We start from the raw sequence: 21,000 nt of genomic DNA, 5'->3' as shown, positions 1-21,000 counted from the left end.
TTTGAACACATGAAGCATATGAAGTGAAATATCAATATTGTTACATTTTAATGACTTATTGTGCAATAAAATGGAAAACATCAACAACAGCATTTATAAATTATTAGATTGGCACCATATTTGTTGCTGGAGGAAATGAACATGAACACATCTATAACGGCACAAAGCTCACTGTTTAGGCCAATGCAAACATTAATACACCCAACAAAATGTTTCCCTTCACATTGACAAACATATTTAGGTTGGGACACGATGCTACACTTGACAATTTATTACCATCTCATATATTTATCTATCACAAACTGTTATTCAAGGACTTGTGTCAAGCCTGCTTATCTATACTAGTATATTTTTTTCAATGTAAGAGCTTTGCTGTTTCCAACAGAAATTGCTATCCACCCACAGTTGTGATCACAATGGTTTCTTCTCTAAACACTAAGTGTCCCAATGCTCCTGCTAATGGTCATTCAGCACATCAAAAGTTTGATTGATGAGCACTTGTGAAAGCTCTCATATAGCCACTGAACATGAAATTTATTTCATCTCTCCTTGCTCAAAAGAAAAGTAGTACTCAAAACAGAAATAAACCGATGCCACTGAGGCTTGCAGCCTGGACAGAAAAACTTACCAATGTCGTTGATGTTAAATTTTATTCTATTACGACTTCTCAGATGTTTTTTTTTTTTCAAGAACTTTCCAAACATCTGCATTTGTCAAAAAGTCAACTTGTCATGGAATGCAGAGCACTACAGCACTAGCTACAGCCTAGGCAAAAGCTTCATGGCAGGAAAAGGGACATAATCTTCTACACTCCGCTTATTGAAAGATGCTCTGGATGCTTTACAAGACCACGTGAGAGTTACTTTCATGGTCAAAGCATGACCTAATGTTTAGCAAAGTATGCCAGAACATATATAGCTGTTGCTGTCACTTGGCTGAAAACACCAGTCAATAAGACATTCCTGCTAGAAAGTGATTAAATTTACTAGTAAAGTTTAGTGCATATGCAACAGCCCAAGTTGGCCAGATTACCTTAGCTGCGCTCCAAAGCGTTTAAATTGATGATGCATCACTCTCTCTTTTAAAGATAAAGTTTAGCACTACAGCTACTACTCATAATAATCGTTAGCCTGCACAAGTTTCTTTTTCCACAGCGCCTTCTTTTTTTCATGTCTATGTAAAACATATAGACCGAAAGATGTCAGAGCACTTTTTTTTTCACCCCAACGTGCCCCAGTCCTCAGATGACAACTTCAGCAACTTCGGTACAAAATACACACAAATATATTCTTAATGGCTGCATTTTGCTAACTGCGATGCTCTTTCTAGAGAGAATAGGCTGGGCTCGGATAACCAGCTGGATCATGGCTAAAACCACTTCAAATCAGAGTCCAACTCTTGAAATTGGTCATTCTTGTGCAAGGCATCTTGAGTGGCTTCACAATGAGGCCTGAAAATACACACACCCACACATGTTAAGCAATGCTTTTCTGACAGGAGCATGGAAGCTGTATTTACCAGGTGTTTCTATGAAGACATTAGGTAATATTTAACAATAGCCACTTTGAAATAAAGATGCAGCCTGTGGACATTACAAGTTATTTATTGGATTTTTGTGAATTAGACTAATTACCGTGTATCACCCGTCACCACATGGTAGCCACCGCTGACAGCATGTCTCTGAACCAACCAACCCTTTATTTCACGACGACTATTTTTAAATATTTCTTAATGTCTCCACAGAGGCAACCGGTACGCTGTGATGGAGAGGCATGGAAAAAAGAATATTCCCTGATGTTCCTCTCACATCTGGTGTGCCATTAGAAACTATTTGAGATAGATTTAAACAAAGTAATCTGCTATAACACTGAAGCCGACTTGACAGCCCAGTACACACTTCGTGTTGAGCATGCCCAAAATACTCGACATCGTTTTTGGTTAGGGTGGATAAAGTGACCGAAAACAAGACACTCCTAGGACATGAAAATCTGATAATTTCAAGATTGGCAGATGCAGAAATGCCGCAGAGACTCTACACATACAAATCAGCAGATATAGAAACACTGTGTATAAGATCACGTGGGGCGCAAGAAAAGCTTTACACCAGACTGAACAGTATTGTTCAATATAAGCTCATTCAGGTTTGTCACTTCCAATCAACAGATAGGTTGCTAAGTTCTCCAGTCGCTTATCAAATATTTTTATCCTGTTGGCCCTCGGGTTACTGACAAACCTCGATATAGTGAAGTTAGTAGAAACGACAATATGCTTGGTTATATCGAAATTTTGTTATATTCAAATTCAACTTTTCATGCAATTAAGTACAGTCGCCGATGAATTTTTCTTACACGGAAGAGCCACAGAATTTTCAGAAATATTGGACAATTGGAAAAGGCAAATTTTAATTAGAAAAAGAATTCATTTTTGTAGAATTTGAGAGTCGGCGACAAAAGATACAGTAGCGTGCAGTGTCGACGATACCTTCATATCAGCGGTATCGCATCTTCAATGCATCTCCGAAACTCAAGATTACGTACGCAACCCCCAGTACTAAACGTGCGGGAAGACAGTGCACATGATGCCCTGCCATCTCGACATGCCCGCTCTTTGCACATGCGACAAATTACCGATAAAACAAGGTATGTGGGCTGTGTACATGCTGAGCCGTGCTGATAGCCATGCGCAGCCACGGTCACGCTAGAAAAGGCATTAACCTGCCTTTCCCCCTTCGCTTGATCGCGTTACTGCTAAGCTGAAAATCAACGCCTTTCTCGGCTCACTCTTGCACACTTTCACTCGCACCCAAAGCATATAGTGCATGGGATGTGATAGGATCTCATTGCACTAGAACCTTATGCAGAACATGATGCTACTCCGCTTCGACGATCGCTCTTGGTCGCGCCGTGCGACGCACGATTTGAGGTGCATTCGCAAAGCAGCTGCTTGTAATTCAACCGTTTGACCATCTGCATCTGCGTAAGTTTCAACTGTCTCGGTATTCCTTTGCGGCAGCAGTGAAATTTTGTTGAAATCATGTATAAACACACCTCGTCATATTTTATGACAAGGTGTTTTTTATGGACAAGTTATAACAAAGTTTAATACTTTGTTATATTGATAATTCCATTACTATTGATCGAAATACATTATATCGAGGTTTAACTATCTGAATCCATAATTTGCGCACATAATCGTGAAGTTAAAGTCATATCACTAAGCAATATATTTTGGCAGGCCTGGTCTGGAGTATTCATATGGATCGGTAACACTTCAGAAACTAGAAATGCAACTCAAATGTCGCTGCCTGTATAGGTTACTGAAAAGGAGTTGATGCTTACGACCAGATCCAGGCACCTTTTTCCTAAGATTTCAACTGAATTAAAGTCTCCCTGTAAAATTATATGAAACTGAGTGTATAATGCACAAATATAGTTTCTATTCAGCCAAGATCAAAATTTCAACACTCTTCGAATGAGTTATTCTGCATGTATTAGACTATCTTCAAAGATGTTCCACTTTTATGCAACTGTTTTCTATTCATCTTATGAACTAACATCATTTGATTACACTGTTCTTGCCAGTGGTGCTCCCACTTTAGCTGTTCTGGCTTTTTTTCACAAGTGACAGCAATACAAGACATTGACAGCAGTAATAAGATTTCGTTTGCCTGGACACAAAAGCCTTTTCATATACTTTTCGTTTAAAGTATGATCATGAGAAAAATTGCCTTCGAGTAATCAATGCGCATGTTAAAAAAAATTTTTAATGCAGTAAAGATGTAATGCAGTAAAGTGTTGTTCACTCTTATGTCATAGTTTGATATGAAACAACATTAAAGAAATTGTTTTTGCGCTGTTAAATGTCCTGAAGAAATTATGCAGCTGACAGCAGCCTAATCAAGTAGTGTCAGCATGATGTTCTTGAATATGACCACAGATTGTGGAGCATCATAACACAAATAAGGCAACCTTTATTCAAAATGCACAGGCGCTTCTCATCTTTTGGTAATGTGCCAGAGAATACACATGTCTCCCACCTAGTTCTTCTATTGGCTGCTAACTGGATGGCAATTATCGAATGCAGAGCCATTAGTGCACATAACTGGTTGCAGTTTGACTGCCAGAGCACAACCACTCGTAACCTACTATAATGCACTATAAGACCGTACAGCCAGTGTAGGGTACAAAAACCAAGTAGAAATGACTGTTTCCGGTACTGCTTCAATGTTGTACAATAGACTAGGCTAGATGATAGCAAATAATGGTTGCTAGAAAACAGCATAAGAAGCGTACATTCATGGCACTTTCACACAAGAACAGTATATGAAAAATCTCTACTAAAATAACATAAGCAATACTGGCTTTTCCAACAGAAAAAAATTGAAAGAAAAGAAGAGACTATTTCTAGATACACTGTGCAGTATTACAGTAATGACAGCCATTGCATACCAGTAATGTGCAAAATGAAAGCAAATGCAGTTTAAGGAAACAAGTTCACAACTAAGGCATATACTATACAATGTGAAAAGGTCTTGATGGTCAGGTAACACATAGTCTTCCGTTTGATCAAGAAAGGTCAAACCATTGGTGCACTAGCTGCAATTCCTGTGGCTTGATTTCATCGCTATCACTGAACACCATAAAATTCAACATAACAAGTGCAAAAACATGCATTACTAACACAAAAGCACAATCACGTACCATAATCGTAATCTTAAAGGACACTGAGTAGAGGCGCTATATCAGACCATACCAGCCATAAATTATAGTATTCGTAAATATAGTGGAATCTTGTCGATACGATCTCCACGAGAACCGGAAAATAAAATGAAAACCGTATTATCCTAAATACATTGCTCCTATAAGACACTGGCTGGGAAATGAACAAAAAACGTATTATCCCAAAAGCGTATTATGCAGAATCGTATCAACGAGATTCCACTGTATCTACTATTTCAAGTAACACCATAAGCAAATAAAGACAATACACTTCAAGGTATCACTGTCGCAAGCGAAAACAGTGCACGTGTTGCAGTGCTTCTCACACATCTGTTACTTCGGGGAGATCAGTATTCAGTGTAATGCCCACAGTTTTGGCTACCGATTCCAACTTGTTCAACTAAACACACAGAATAGCAGACAGAGGGGCAATGTTCAAATGAGTAAAGCACGCATATAGTACCCACTATTTGTTGCTTGCGGATCACTAGTAGAATTCTATTCCAAGAGGCAGCTGCAAAATTTTTTACTTATGAAAAGCCCTGGCGGTAGACTTTCCACACCCACAAAAACATAAGTAAATTCAATCAAAGCTAAATATGTCAAATAGCCAGCTATAAGACTTTGCAGGACACTATGCAAGTGTGTTATGTATGGCTGCATGATGTCTGCAGGCACCGTGGTATAAAAGGCACAGACGCACAGTTTAAGAGTCTATGTTCACACTGCATGCCTGGCTACACCCATGACGCATTCACGGAATGTATACAAACCTCAGGCCATAGCCAAATAAAGCAGTAGAATGACAAAGCAAATCTACAGGCTCTCTTAAGAGAAACACCTTGATAGTATTAAAACATTCATAGTACTCAACAAGAAAAAGAGGTTTACAAGACACGTTAGGCAAATATCTATCAAAGATGAATTAGTTTTCATGGCTTGATTCCAAATTTAGGCTGCGAGCACATGCAGCCATAACACATGTGACTCCTGGTTGGCAGGCTGTTGCGAGAATGCCTGCAGCAGCATGTTGTCGAGGAAAATGTGCCCTGTTAGCTGTTGCAACTCTGGCTGTGGCTTCAGGTGTGGTACTGGCTGTCGCCTTCACTAAAGCTGTGCGTGCAGCTGTGGAGACTTGGTAGGCATGCATTCGCAGTCGCTGAAGTCACTGGATTGCTCGGACAGGATTTGGAAGTCGAAAACCTGTTGGTTGCACCTGTGTGAAGTCCAGTTGGCAGCATTCTACACCTGGAAAAATATTTACACCAGCAGAGACTTTAGATACCGGACAAAGCACAGACAACTTTTCCCCTTGGCTGCTGTGACATGTAAAAAAGTGTGCCGTGGTAGTGTGGCATGACAGATAGATGAAAAGAAGATATAATTTTGCTTGGGTCCAATGTTTTCGTTTTAAAGAATGTGGCACTAGAATTTCTGAAACTGCCTGAAGTGGTGGAGGAAGTCACACTGCATCTGGATTTTGACAAATAACTGGACACAGTAAACACAGTTTGAAGATGTTGAACTGCTGCTGCAATAAAATTATGCAGATGCCTGGATTGCTGGAACAAATGAACACTGGCACTAGGCAAGATGTGAAGGTACTACGTAGTGGCAATCTGGTAATTTTTTAATACAACTGTATATACAGCATATTTCAATGGGTATGTTTATGATTGGAATACATCTCGTGAGTATTTGTCTGGATCTACTTGGTGTATAGTGCTGTCCACTGTTAAAAGGAACACTCAAATGTGCGCCTCTCACTTTGCCGGCACTCTAGCTGCAAGTGGCTGCGGAAGCAATGTCAGTGCACTGCACAGGTGCGTCGAAAGGAGTCAGAGCTACCAACCACAAGTTATCTTCTGCAAATCTAGGCAACTGTACTCTTGCAAGAGAGTACAATTCCGGATATGCTCTGCACTAGAGTGTTTCCTTGAAGTGCAGACACCTCTGTACACAATAATGGCCCTCTGCTTCTTCAGCGATAAGTACCACGGATTACTTTTTTTACTGGAATGATGTCCATAACTGTAGTTCATTACCAAAATGAACTGCAGGCTGCTAGACAAAGATCTCACACCATGTCGACATCACAACTAGCGTCAATTGCTTGGCAGCCAAGCGCTCTACCACAGAGCTACATCAGCTGCTTTAAGTGTGCTTTGTAAAACAGCATCTCATAACTGCATTCCAGAACCTCATGCTGTGCCCACTAGATGGCAGGTTAGTCGACAGCAGCAGAAGAATAGTGGAGTGAAGGAACATTACAATTGTGAGACTGGATGCAAAACAGTAAAGTGAACAAGGAACAAATAAAAAAATGCTGGCTGTGTAATTTCCTTGCATGGAAAAGCCATGCGTTTCTTCTGGCACACCAATCTCTCCATACATAATTAAGTCAAAGTGAAGGGGAAGGAATTGCAGCAGACACTGCAGCCCGGAGTCAACAACCTATGAAACCAAGTCATGTGACCAAATAAAGGTTCACGCAAGCAACGCTGAAAATTGGTCTGGTCAGTGTGGATTGCACAGGACTGCTGGATCTGTCCTTTTTCATTTTCTTCCTTTTTTTTTTTAATCATGAATGACAGGTCGAGGTCATACACAGGCAGAGCAGTCTAGCAGCTAGTCTATGCATACTCAGCTAAATCCTACAGAATGTGCAAAAATAAGCTGACATGCTTTCTCAAACTTCTTTCCTTCATAAAGTAAGTTATATAAGGTAAGGTAACTGTAAGGTATAGGTATAAGGTAACTAAGTTTCATAAGGTAACTGAAGCAGAAAAAAAAAGGAATGAAAGATTTAGAATGCATGATAAAGGCTGCTCACTGCCGTGTGTATCTTACAGTACTGCATAATCCACAAAGCAACCGCAATAGCAGTGCTAAGTAATCTTACCATAACGTTTGTGAATTTTGCAGTAGACCTGACAGAAACATGATGCTGTTGTCCATTTATGCAAATTATGTGGCAACAGTGATAACGATATGTTCATTTTTATGGCACAAGGGCCAGGTATGGCCAAAGAGTGCCAAGGCAATGTTTTGTAAAAAGCAAATTGGAAAAGCTTGGTAATGTGGTAATGGGATGATAGAAATGGAATTTTCAAATAGAAATATGTAACATGGCTGTAACGGACCTAAAATTGATTGGCTGTATAAATGCCTAAAAGGTATATTCACATAAAAGAGGTACCAGTAGTAATAAGGTACAAGAGGTACAGAAGTAATAAAAAACAAAAAGGTGCTTAACATGTTTTATATGGTGATGGGTCAGTGATAAGTACTAAGAAAATAAAAAGTTGTTTACTTGGTGTTTTGATTTGGCAACATGTTAAAATTACTTTAACAGAGCACCACACTCCCAATACATCCCTCGTGGGCAAGAGATTGGATGCCGGTGCTGTTTAGTTCTTCTTCTTTCGGGGTTTTACATGCCAAACCAGTTCTGATTATGAGGCACGCCGTAGTGGAGGGCTCCGAATTAATTTTGACCACCTGGGGTTCCTTAACGTGCACTACAACGCAAGCACACGGGCGTTTTTGCATTTTGCCTCCATCGAAATGCGGCCCCCGCGGCTGGGATCCGGTGCTGTTTGTTAAAAATCGCTATCACAGCTACAACTTCTATGAAGCGATGCTATAATTTAGTTTCATGGACAAATAATACTTATTCCTGCACCCTTTAAGAATTAAGGAAGTTCTTTGGTGCTAAACAGTGGTTCACTACTAAGGAAGAGTGCGAGATGAAGGGAAAGGTTTTTGTGATATGCTGGAAAAAAGCGTTTGGGCCTTATCACCTCTGTTTCTCTACATTTCAAAAGGACATGTATGACAGTGTTTTATCACAACGTGGACGGTTCACCACCTGTGAGCAAGTATGAGTGAGAGGTATATGTGCGACCTAGTCGAAATTTGCACAATGAAACATCCAGTCATCTTGCTCACTTTTTATGCATCATTCTTTTTTGATTGTGGCTGTACAGGGGGCAGTTATAGTGTCTGTTTCCTTGTCCCAGTCCCACTTCCACTGTTCCCTCAGTGTCTTACGCAGGTTCGCTTTGAGGTACACATATATATGGATTGCGGGAAACTCCCCTGGAGCATTCAAGAGCTGCCAGTGCAGCATGCTTGTCTGCTTCCATATTACCTTGTATGCCTTGATGGAAATTTGGCACCTGGCAAAATTATTTTTTTTTTTACTTAGTTGCATATGCAGCATACAAGATTAAGGAGAGCATTCTGTCTTCTTCGGTGTGACTTAAGGGCTTTAACATCACTGAGAAAGTATGAAAATGATTGCTTTGTTGAGTTTTGCTCATCCTATATGCTTCAGTAATAAAGATACTCGTGTGTCTGTTGAAAGCTTCCAACGATGAGGAAGACGGTCCGACAGCAGCACCGGACATTCCAACAGCAGAGTTCGAAGCATCCGTTTAAAACTTCGTGCAGCAGTACTTTTTCCGGAGTTCTAAAAAATGCAATTGTATTTGTGCCTCCGAAGCTCGTTTATTCACCTCCAAGAAGGATGTGTCGCAGTTTATGCAATGTCATTTCCAGGGTGGCACTAGTGGGTACGAGAGCGCTAATTCATTCTCAAAAAGTGGGACATTCATGTCGATTGTCATGTTCCTAACACAGAGTGGAAATGGTGGAGTATTTCCCGGTAGGTTGACAAAGAAAATTTAGCTCGAGACATCATTTATAACTGGAGAGAAGGATGTGCTGGGTTTGATTGTGCCATTAAGAAATGTTCCAAACTCGAAAAGTACTGTTGCATGTGAAGTGACCATTCATTCGATTGCAACATGAAGGCTTGGAATAGGGCTAGTTCTAAAAGCACCTCGTGCCAGGCAATTCCCTAGGTGGTGGATAGTGTCCAGGATAGTGTCCTACTGCCATAAAAAATACACATGAATTGGTTGATCTACAAAGGAATTACAAGCCACTGACCAGTGCATGACGAGATCTCATGTGGTACAGGAGCTCGTGTTTCTGTGAATAAGCTGCGCTGCAGTGCACGCAGGGAAAGGGACGGTCTCCGGTGTGGGTGCGCACGTGACGTATCAGGTTGCACCTCTGAGTGAATGTGCTCGGGCAGAGGTGGCACTTGAAGGGGCGCTCGCCCGTGTGCGTGCGCAGGTGTGTCTTCATGTGCTCCCTGCTCTCGGACACATAGGTGCACAGCCGGCAGGAATGCAGCCTTCCACTCACGGACACGAATAACTGGTACCATTCCTGGGACCCCGGCGTCAAGGAACCTGCAATGTTACATGGAGTGCACGAAGGCAATGTGAACAATGCGAACACACTTGATGGAACTAGAGTGCTACACTTAGGCAACCAAAAAGAATTGCCACACTTGTAGGCAAAATATGCAATAATCTTGGACTATCCAACCATGTATTACTGTTGTGGCAGCAGAGCACTGATGCAGCACATGCGTCAAACAAGTTTCTATCTCTGTATACGTAAATAAACATTCTGAATACAAACTCCCTCTGGCAATACTAGAGGTCAGATCTGGCATGCAATTTTGACATTATGCCTAAACCGTCAAATTACTTTGTTTATGTAACACTGTAATATGCAACCATCTATTAAGCAAAGTACTACATCTTTTTCTCACATTAAATTCATACAATGCAGCACAACAACAGCATCGATTAATTTCTGAACACATGAAGCAGATGAAATGAAATATGAATAATGCTGCATTCACGACAATATGAATTAACAGAATAATATGAATGAAAGCAATTAATATGAAAGAAAATAATATGAAACTAAAATAAATAAATAAATGAACACAGCATTTATAAAGGTTAGAAGGCACCACATTTTTTGGCGGTAAAGAAGACTGCCACATTTCTGTGCATCAAAAAAAAAAAAATTATGGGGTTTTACATGCCAAAACCACAATCTGATTATGAAACATGTCATAGTGGGGAACTCCAGAAATTTGGACCACCTAGGGTTTTTTAACGTGCACCTAAATTTAAGTACATGGGTGTTTTTGCATTTCGCCCCCATCGAAATTCGGCCGCCATGGCCAGGATTCGATCCCGCGACCTTGTGCACAGCAGCTCAACACCATAGCCACTGAGCAATCACGACGGGTATTTCTGTGCATTAAACAAACAACAATTTTACTCTATTTGTACACTGTTAATATTTTCCATGACCCTTTTCCAGTGCTTTACCAAAAGTAGATGAAGCTACAAAGTACTGAAGTTGACTTATCTACCATTTAGCATTTCTGTCACTGAAACGAGTACAGATCTCTGAAGACAGGCACAATCCCATGCTATATATTATGTTCTATGCTAGTATACTGCCTTTTTCATTCACCCTGATTATTACATATCAGTTACTTAAACTATAACTTTTTTTGCATCATTTCAGTAGAGTGGCAGGGCAGAAAGCAGATTTGCCATTACACTTGTTCCAGACAAGAAAAGCATTGGTGGCAATCAGCAAACAGTCATATCACTATCAAAATTGTAAATAAATTGTGTATCAAACTGCTGTGTCATGTAACAGAGCAAACAAGTGGATGCTTTCCGAGAAGAGGATGGTCGAGCTGAATCCCTGGCAAAGCCCGAACAACCCAGCCAACTTCTTGGACATTTTGTAGGAGGCATAGACACATCTGTAAGAGCACAGAGATCACTGTCAAAGCCAGCACAAACACTAACAAAGCACCACCACAAAGTTTTTAATCTTCGAATCGACAAACATATTAAGATTATGAGCATCGTGCTACACTTCATGGTATATTAGGATCTCGTATGTCTATTACAAACAATTATTCACGAACTCATGCCAAACATACTTCATAAGACTGGAACACTTCTTGTTTTGAAAGACCCATCATTGTTTTGAACACAAATCTTTTTACACCCTCAGTCTTGGTCACATTGGCTCCTCTTTCAAACAAAAAATGCTCCTTCCAGCACATCACTCAGTGCATCAAAAGTGTGACTGACGAGCACTGGTGAAGGCTCTTTTATAGTCACTGCACATGGCATCTGTTGGATCCATCTTTCGCACCTAAATTAAGATAAAAATTATCCTCAAACAATCATAAACTGATGTCACTGAGCTTGCAGCTTGGATATAAACACTCATCAATGTCACTGTTGTGCACAATTATTTCAATGACAATTTACTTGACATTCTCAATTGAGAAAAACTTCGGAGCCACAAAGGAAATTTGCCATGCTGGAATGCAGAGTCGAGACTACAGCACCATGCACGACCTACACAAAGACTTTATAAACTTGCATGAGGTTTCACACTATGCTTGGCGAAAGATCTGCACACATTACAAGACCACATGAGCTTTTTGCGCAAAGTACAAGAATAGCATAATTTGATCCACAGTACGTCCAAAGAAATACAGCTGTAGCTGTGATTGGGTTGAAAACACTAGTTAGTATAAGATACCTGCAGCCTAGCAAGTGTATAAGTATATACATGTTTAAATGGGACAAAGTTACTGGCACAGCACACCAGTTCATTTTGACTGAAACACTAGCACAGTGTGTTTCACTGGTGCGCCAGGATGGATAGTATGGGTAGCTCAATGTGCTGGGAGAGAATGTGGCCAGGTGGGCTGGTAAAGGTTTAAGCGCATTGATTAACAATGGCCGGAGATGCGGTAGCAACCTGTGCAAATGTTGGTAGGGGCCTAGGGGTGCAAGGGTTCGCATGCGCAGCAACATTCATGGACGCCAACTTCTTCACTGATGTTAAGCAAAATGGTACCGGAAGATTGAGCAAAAGAAACCGGAGGTTATGACAAGCCAAGAGAATGCAGCTCATCATGTATTATTGCCCGAATTGTTGCATGTGACGATGGATCTGCCGTGGAATGGTTTTCGGTAAAATTGACTGCAACCGTATGAATTCCAATTTGTCAAGGAGCTCAAACATTGCGACGATATCAGCGACAGTAGCTAGGTTTTTGATGGCAAGTGCACAGAAGGCCGAAGCCCCAGTACCTTTGATCATGTGATGAACTCTGTTGGATTCGTTATGGCAAAGTTAATGCGGAGACAAAGTGCAATAACATTCCGTACTGTACGATGTATAAGACTTATGAAGGTGCTTGCAAGCGTCGAGGGTCTTTTTCGCAAGGGCGGAAGGGGCTGTTGGTGTGCCAAAAGTTTGCCATAGCTGCTGTCCAGGTCTGCTGTCCAGAACCAGTTCTTAGCCATGCCCGTGAGATAAAAAGAGACGTGACCGAGCTGGGGGAGGCTGTCCCATCGATTAGAACTCACTCGGTCATAGTCGTCGAGCCAGTCTTCTACATCTTCAATGCGAAGTGAACGTCAGTGGAGGTCAGTGAATAGATGGGGATCTCGTTGGTGACCACTGAGGTGGAAGTACCAGTTTAGGTTGCTCATTCTGCAACATGCTGGCCCCCACTGGACGCAAGTGGTGACCTGAGCGAAGCAGTGGGTAGATCAGGCGGGCAGATGAATGAGGAGCACCTACGCCACGTTTCACATAGCAGTTAGGGCCAACCTGTTATTGAGCTTAAGAGACATGGTGAAGGGTCCAGGCACAGTCGACGCTGATGATGAGTCTACGCAGGCAATGAAGAAAGGCACTATATGATGATGATGTCCGTGTTTTTGGCGCTGTTTTGAATATGTATGATGATGATATAGAGATGAGGAAGAAGTACATAATAAATGGCCACATTTATCACTACTACTACACTATTATTACTAATAATAATTTTCGTTATCCTGCAGAAGTCTTTTTCAGAGTGGGTAAAACATATTCACCAATAGATGTGAGAGTATTTCTTGAGCACTACATGCTCCTATCTTAGAATGACAATTTTAGCAAGCTTGCTAGAAGGTGAACACAGATACCTTCACGCTGACTGAATTTTGCTAGCTGCGATGTTTCTTCTAGAGAGCACAGGTGAGGCTCTGCAGACCAGCTGCACTGTGGATAAAACCACTTTCGATAAGAGTCCAACTTTTGATATGGCACATCAGTTTCCAAGACCCTTCGTGCCGTTTCATGGGGAACTGGTTTCCTCATGGAAGCTATAATTATGCTGCTTAGGAAAAGCATGGGTAAAAATCTGTCTTGATGCTCCTCTTACGTTCAGCCTGATATCATGAATTATTTGACAAAATTTAAGGAAGTCATTAACTATAACCGTGAAGCTGGCCTAACACATCAGCATGCACTTCATGTTGCGCATGCGTGAAGTGATAAACAGTTGGTGGGGTGGATTAAGTGACGAAAAACAGAACACTCCATCAAAGACCTAAAAATCCTGGAATTTCGAAATGATCATTACATGTAAAAAGGCGGTAGAAAATCAATCTATACAGATCAATAGATTTGGAACATCATGCATAACATCACGTGGGGCACAAAGGAAGCTTTAGACAAGTCTGAACAGTTTTGTTTGATATAACTATCAAACAAAACACTTGTTGTTGTCACTTACAATGAGAAGCTTGACAAATGCTCTAGCTGGTTTTTAGTTATATTACTGGTTGGTCTTCAAGATATCTGAATCCATACATTGATGCATAATAGCATAGGTGACAGTCACATCACAGGACAATATTTGGTTTGGCCTGGGTTGGAGCATCCATTTGGGTACCTAAAGCTTTTTATAAACAAGAAATGCAGCTTAAACGTCACTGCCCAAATAGGTTACCCAAGAGGAGTCAATGCTGATGACCAGATTCTGCCTACTTTCCCAAAATATTTCTTAAATTAGGACCCCTCTGTAAAAGTGCATGAGAATGAGTGTATAATGTAATATAAACATACTTTTTATAAGGTGAAGATAAAATTTTCAACTCTTCTTTCGGACAAAACAAGTGGCATGTGCTGGACTACTTTCAAAGAAGCCCTGTCACTTATATACAACTGTTTTACATTTGTGTGATAAACCAAAACTATCTGGTTAGACTTTTGCCATTCGCGTTCTCACTTTAAAGTTCTGGCATTATTTTTCTGAAACGAGTGACAGCAGCACAGCAGTATTTTGTTTGCCTGGGGGCAAAAACGTATTTTTAACCTCTTGTTTAAAGTATGATAATCAGAAAAGTTGCCTTCAAGAAAGCAATGCACATGTTTAAAAAATGTTCTAAAATATTGACTCAAAATTAATACTTCATTCATTTCTCTTTAAGTCCATTGTTGGACAGTGACATGAAATAACACTTAGAAAATTGTTCATAGGCAGTAAAATATCCTCAAGAAATTATGCAGCAAATATAGGGGCTAAATCAAATGTTAATATGATTTTCTTAAAGACGACCACAGATTATAGAGCATCATAACATGCACAAGGATGCACAAGCACTTGTCGTCCTTTCGCAACCTGCCAGAAAATACACATCTCCCGCCTAGGTCCTTCATCGGCTGCTACATGGATGGTAATTATTGAATGCAGTACCATTAGTGCACATTGGCGCATGTAGTCTGACTGCCAGAGCACAGCCACCATGTAACCTACAGCTACAGACTCACTAAAATGCATAAAAAGACAGTACAGTCAATGTATGGCGCAAAAACCAACTAGAAACACCCACTTCTAGTACCACTTCAAGGTTGTATAATAGAGGCTGAAATGAAGCCATATGATGGTTGCTACAAACACAGCATAAGAACCATGCACTTATGGCAACTTCAGACATGAATGGTGTATCAAACACGTTGGCTAAAGTAGAGTAAACAACGCTGGTTTCTCAGACAGCAAAAAAAAAAAAAAAAAAAACGATCTACGCCATGCAGTGCTAATGTAATGGCAAATAATAAGTACCAGAGATATGCAAAGTGAGAATATTGTGCTACAAGGAACTAAATTCATTCATAAATGGGACATAGTATACAACGCAAAAAAAGGTCCTATACTTGTAGCCAGATAACACAGTCTTTTCTTGGATCCAGAAGCATCCAATCTTAGTGCAGTAGCTGCAATCCTTTAGGCAGATTGCATAGCTTTCTCTGAAAACCATAAATTCAAGATAACAAATGCAAGACCACGCATTGCTAACATGGCAGCACAATCATCGAAATATAACCGCAATGTTAAAGGACACTGAGGAGAAGCACTATTTAAGACCACATCTACCATCTGTCACCATGTTGTCGCTCCCGTCTTAATAATCCTAAATATGCACTATTTCAGGTAACATAATGCGAGTTAACTAAAAGAGGAAATGCATTTTATGGTATTACTATTGCAAGTGGAAAGAGCGCACATATTTCAGTGTTTCTTGCAAATGTGTTACGTTGAGCAGATCAGTATTTGTTGTAGTAATCATAATTTGGCTAGATTCCCACATATTCTACTCAACACGTATGAGACCGGAGAGAGGGTCAACGTTTAAGTGAGTAAAGCATCCATACACACCGTGCTCTTTGTTTCTTTCAAGTCACTAGTAAAAGAATTCTGTTCCAAGAGGCAGCTGCAATGTTCCCTTCATGGACAACTATGGCAATGGACTTTCTGAGCATGCAAAAAAGAAAGTATAATTCAACAGCTCCTCATGTCTGATGGCCAGCTATAAGACTATGCAGGACCCCACCTAAGTGTGCTATGTACGATTGCATAACGCTTGCAGGCACAGCGGTGTAAACGGCACAGTTGTAGTTTGTGTTATCACTGCAGGGCTGGTTATACCCATGACACATTCACAATGTACATACCTCAGACCATTGCCCAATGAAGCTGTAGAATGATAAAGCAAATCTACGGCGTCTCTTAAGACGAACACCTTGATAACCTTGATAGTATTAAGAGCTATATAACTCAATACGTTCATACTACTCAACAAGAAAAAAGGGGTTTACAAGGCACGTCAGTCAAATACCTATCAAAGATGGATTAGTGTTCATGGCTTGATTCCAAATTTAGGCAGTGAGAACATGCAGTGATAACACTGTGACTCCTGGTTGGCAGGCTGTGGCGAGAATGCTTGCGGCAGCATGTCAGAGAGGATGTGCTTTGTTACGTGTTGCAACTCAGGCTGTGGCTTCGGCTGTGGTCATGGCTGTCGCCTTCACCAAAGCTTTACATGCAGCTGTGGAGGCTTGGTGGGCATGCACTTGCAGTCTCTCTGAAGTCACTGGATTGTTCGGACAGGGTTTGGAAGTTGCAATACTGCTGGCTGCACCTGCGTGAAGAATCCAGTTAGCAGTGTTTACACGTGCCAAAAGATAGGCAACACAAAAAACTTTACGTGCCAGACAAAGCAGGGATCACTTTTTTCCCACAGCTGCTATGATTTTTTTTTTCGCTTTCATGAAAACTGAAAATAAGTATCATCACAACACACTTGCTCCTAGATTACACAACTACACATTCTTTATGAATATGCACTTGTCAAATGATCTATACTGACTTAAGAGTCACTGTTGCATACCTTGATATTCGCCCATACTCACAAGAGGAAGGTTTAGTTCGAGGCCAACACTGACTTGAATTAAACTGGCTGCATTTCAGAAAGTTAATTTCTAGTGACTGTAACAAGCAGAATTCTAATTTCAGGCCTGGATTTTTTTACAAAGCTTATCAAAACATGGTAATATGCAAAAATTGAAGCAAGAAATTTACAAACCCATTACTTTGCATCAATAACATGTACTGCAGTTCTGTAAACTGTGTCTTTTAGAGCATCTAAGGCAAGTTTACAACTTAGGTAAAATTGTTACAATATGTTTACAAGCATTTTGCAAAAGTCCTACTCACAAATTAGTGGCACATTTCAGAGCGGTGTACAATACATCAATTTTGTTCGCTTCAGCTATATTATTAGGTGAAGTTAACAGAATTGAGTCTTTTTTTATTGCCGAGTCACACAGCTTAAACTTGATACTTGAGATTTTTTTATTTTGCTATAATAAAAAATTTTTGTAAGAAGACTGCCAGCCTAAACAAAAAATCCGCTTCCTACAATACTACATTGTAGGAAGCGGATTTTTTCTTTTAAATGCAACAAACAATCAAATTCGGTGCAGTGGTTGCCAAGAAAAATGATTTCTCCGTTCCCATGTATTCAGATAGCAGCTCCTGAGCTAAAGCTTCCTCTCAAGCGGTGTCTGTGAGGGCCATCCACAAAATCATCATCTATAGCTGTCAAACCGACCACAGTCGTGATCAGCCGGTGCCATATAGTGCCAGCGATTTAGAGAATGGACCCAGAAAGAAGTTCTCTGAAAACTTGACCTGGTCGTCCAGTATCACCTTTTACAACATATTCAACTTCCGAGTGATGCAGTTACACATGCGTAACACATTTCAGAAACTTGCATGAAGTTTCATGAGCAGCAAGTAAGCTGATAGTGAAGTAAATGAAACTAATACCCTTCCAATAAGCGTATGAATTATTCCTGTAAGGGTCCTCAAACTTTCTGACCTCAGAGGACCACGCCTTCTTTCCACCTATACAAGTGTTTCAATGAATCAACCAAATATGGCTACAATCAGTGGCGCACCGACGGGGGGCGGTTTCGGGGGTTGTAACCCCCGCCCTGAGGCCGACTTAACCCCGCCTTTTGCTTAACCTCTTTTCTTTCCTTGCGCATTTGAGTACTGAAACTAAGATGTAAGACACACAAGCGTCTGCACACTCGCAAAAAGTGCATTTTTTGACAATTTCCCATGAAGAAATTGAAATTAGTGCTGTTTAGATGGTATTGGCAAACTGTCAACCCCCCCCTGGCAGAGATCCTGGGTGCGCTACTGGCTACAATGTGGTACATAATTAAAAATTGAGAACAAAAAAGAGCAGAATTAAATTACTGGATATCTATAAACAAGAAATCAGCATTGAGTGAGCTCCTTGCTAGATGATACTGAGGTTTATACGTGTATTTTAAAAGTGAAAATATTTGCACATGCCTTCATTGAACCTCTGGATGACTATCATGTTGCGCCATGAACGCGTTTAAATAAATTTCACCTGAAGTTTGAGCATCTGTAGCCTATTGAACAGGGGGGCGGATCCAGGGTAGCGTCCAGGAAGGCGGGAATGGGGGGCAGTGACCGCAGGGCCTCCCCTCAAGATCCTGCGTGATGGAGATAACCCAAGCAACACTGCCGGGGCGTCCGCTTGTGGCCTCCGACGTTTACGGTTCGGCGTGTTATCTTACATCTCGAAGGTCATCGCTACCTGACGAGGAACTCACAATAATCCCATCTGGATCTGCAGTCACTACGTGAACGGGATAGCCGAAGCGCAGCACCGCCGCCGCGCGCCTGCGTGTGGCCTGTTGACGTTTACAGTTCGGCGTGTTATCTTTAACCTCAACGGCCATCGCTACTGATGAGGAACTCAAGATAACACCAATACCGACAAAGGAGGGGGTGATACGATAGACAAGGTATCTTTTTGAGCCAATCTGCACACGTACAGTTCCCATGCTGCGCGCATGGGTCGAACGCACGAAAGCTTATTTTATTTTTGGCATACGCATTTCACAAGTCACCAGAAAAAATCACCGCATATCCACGAAGTGAATGATGATGAGTGGGCGAAGCACCGGGGAATCATTCGGTTAACCGTGAATCCCCTGACGCCGGCAAGCGGACCCAGAGGCAGCGAGAGCACGGGAAGCGGCGGCAAAACGCCGGAAGCGTTCTCTACCTGAGGTTGGTGGCGTCGATGCTCGGTTCAAGCGCGACGCCGGCATGCGGCATGCGGACCCAGAGTCGGCGAGAGCGCGGGAAACGGCGGCAAAACGCCGGAAGCGTTCTCTACTTGAGGTTGATGGCGCCGATGCTCGGTTCAAGCGCGAGCTTCGCGAGCCCTCAGCTCCGGGTCCGCTTGCCGGCGTTGCCGCACTGCTGCAGCTTTGCGAGCCCTCAGGTCCGGGTCTGCATGCCGGCGTTGCCGTGCTGCTGCAGCTTAATTCCCGGCGCCCTAGACCATAGGCTATGCCTAGACTCCGGGTCCGCTTGTTAATAAATTGTCTGCGTCGCCGTGCTGCAGCAGCTTTGCGAGCCCTCGACTCCGCTTGCAGTTGAGCCGCCACTCTCGCCTTTTCATACATAGCGGGCGCGCCGTTATCAGAAGCGACCGTTATCTTCCATGGCTGAAGCGCCGTAGCTGAAGAGAGAAAGAGAGCGTGCGTTGGGAACGAACGGCCTAGGGGTGCGACTGTTTTCACAACAAATCCGTCTAGGGGCGGGTCCTCGCCTCGATGACATATCACCATTTTCTTTTTTTTTTCCCCTTTGTTTGGCGGCGCGGTCGGTGTACGGCGCCTCAGTTCGGATCAGCTCATTCCACGTGAGCGAGAAGTTGGCGCGCGTATCATATTTGCGGCGTGCGTTCTTTTGTTTCGCTTGTGAAAGCGCGGAATGCAACGATGAGCGAGCCTCCTGAGCGACAGAATGTGATCGAAAAGCTTTTTTTTTTTTTTTTTAACTGAAAACAAGTCGTTCTGCCGGGTTGAGTCCCTGGTTAAAATTACTACTGCGTTTTTCAATGATAAATCTACGTGCAGAGCGAAACATTAAGAAGCAGTCGATACATCCTTACATTTAGACGGCTTGTTCAGGTCCCTTGATGTCCGCACAGCATACTTCTCGACGGCAGCCAAGGACCTCTCAAAAAGCTTAAGCTCATCGTCTGACTTCAGATAGCCATGGGAGTAGCCGTCTTCATGATGATGTAACCCTTGGAGGTACTTTTCGATCACCTTCTGTTGCTCAGGAGGCTCGCTCATCGTTGCATTCCGCGCTTTCACAAGCGAAACAAAACAACGCACGCCGCGAATATGATACGCGCGCCAACTTCTCGCTCACGTGGAATGAGCTGATCCGGACTGAGGCGCCGCACACCGACCGCGCCGCCAAACAGAGAGGGAAAAAAAAAGAAAATGGTGATACGTCATCGAGGCGAGGCTCCGCCCCTAGAAGGATTTGTTGTGAAAACAGTCGCACCCACGCCGTTGTAGGGAGCCTACATGCAACGCCGTTTTTTTAAAACAGCACTTGCATGTAGGCTTCCTAGCCCTTTTGCACCGCAGCGCCCCTGGCGGACTCCATGCAAACCAGAGCTACGGACGAGAGAGAAAGAGAGCGCGTGTCAGGAACGAACGCCCTTGTGCACCGCAGCGCCCCTAGCAGTCTCCATGCAAACCAGAGCTACGGACGACGAGGGAGGGACAAGGCTCGGCCCTATGGTGCTTCGCCCCTAAAAGCCTAAACGCCCACGCCGCCCTGCACTTGCCCTGCCCGTGCATCGAAACGCGTGTCGCACGAGTTTAACTACATTTAACC

At 42.2% G+C, this 21,000-nt stretch overlaps 1 long non-coding RNA gene across 1 annotated transcript; it reads right to left on the bottom strand.

Annotated features, from left to right (window-relative positions):
- Positions 1-9,890: 9,890 nt before the first annotated feature.
- Positions 9,891-19,776, bottom strand: LOC125940579 (uncharacterized). The gene is made up of 4 exons (XR_007463770.1): positions 18,677-19,776; positions 16,586-16,888; positions 13,007-13,171; positions 9,891-11,373 (listed from the first exon to the last, which is right to left on the bottom strand). It is a non-coding gene; the product is annotated as an uncharacterized LOC125940579 (long non-coding RNA).
- Positions 19,777-21,000: the final 1,224 nt, after the last annotated feature.

Source organism: Dermacentor silvarum, chromosome 10, assembly GCF_013339745.2.
Source record: "Dermacentor silvarum isolate Dsil-2018 chromosome 10, BIME_Dsil_1.4, whole genome shotgun sequence".
Lineage (NCBI taxonomy): Eukaryota > Metazoa > Arthropoda > Arachnida > Ixodida > Ixodidae > Dermacentor > Dermacentor silvarum.
The sequence above is the reverse complement of the archived record's forward strand: the minus strand, read 5'-3'. Positions and strand labels throughout refer to the sequence as shown.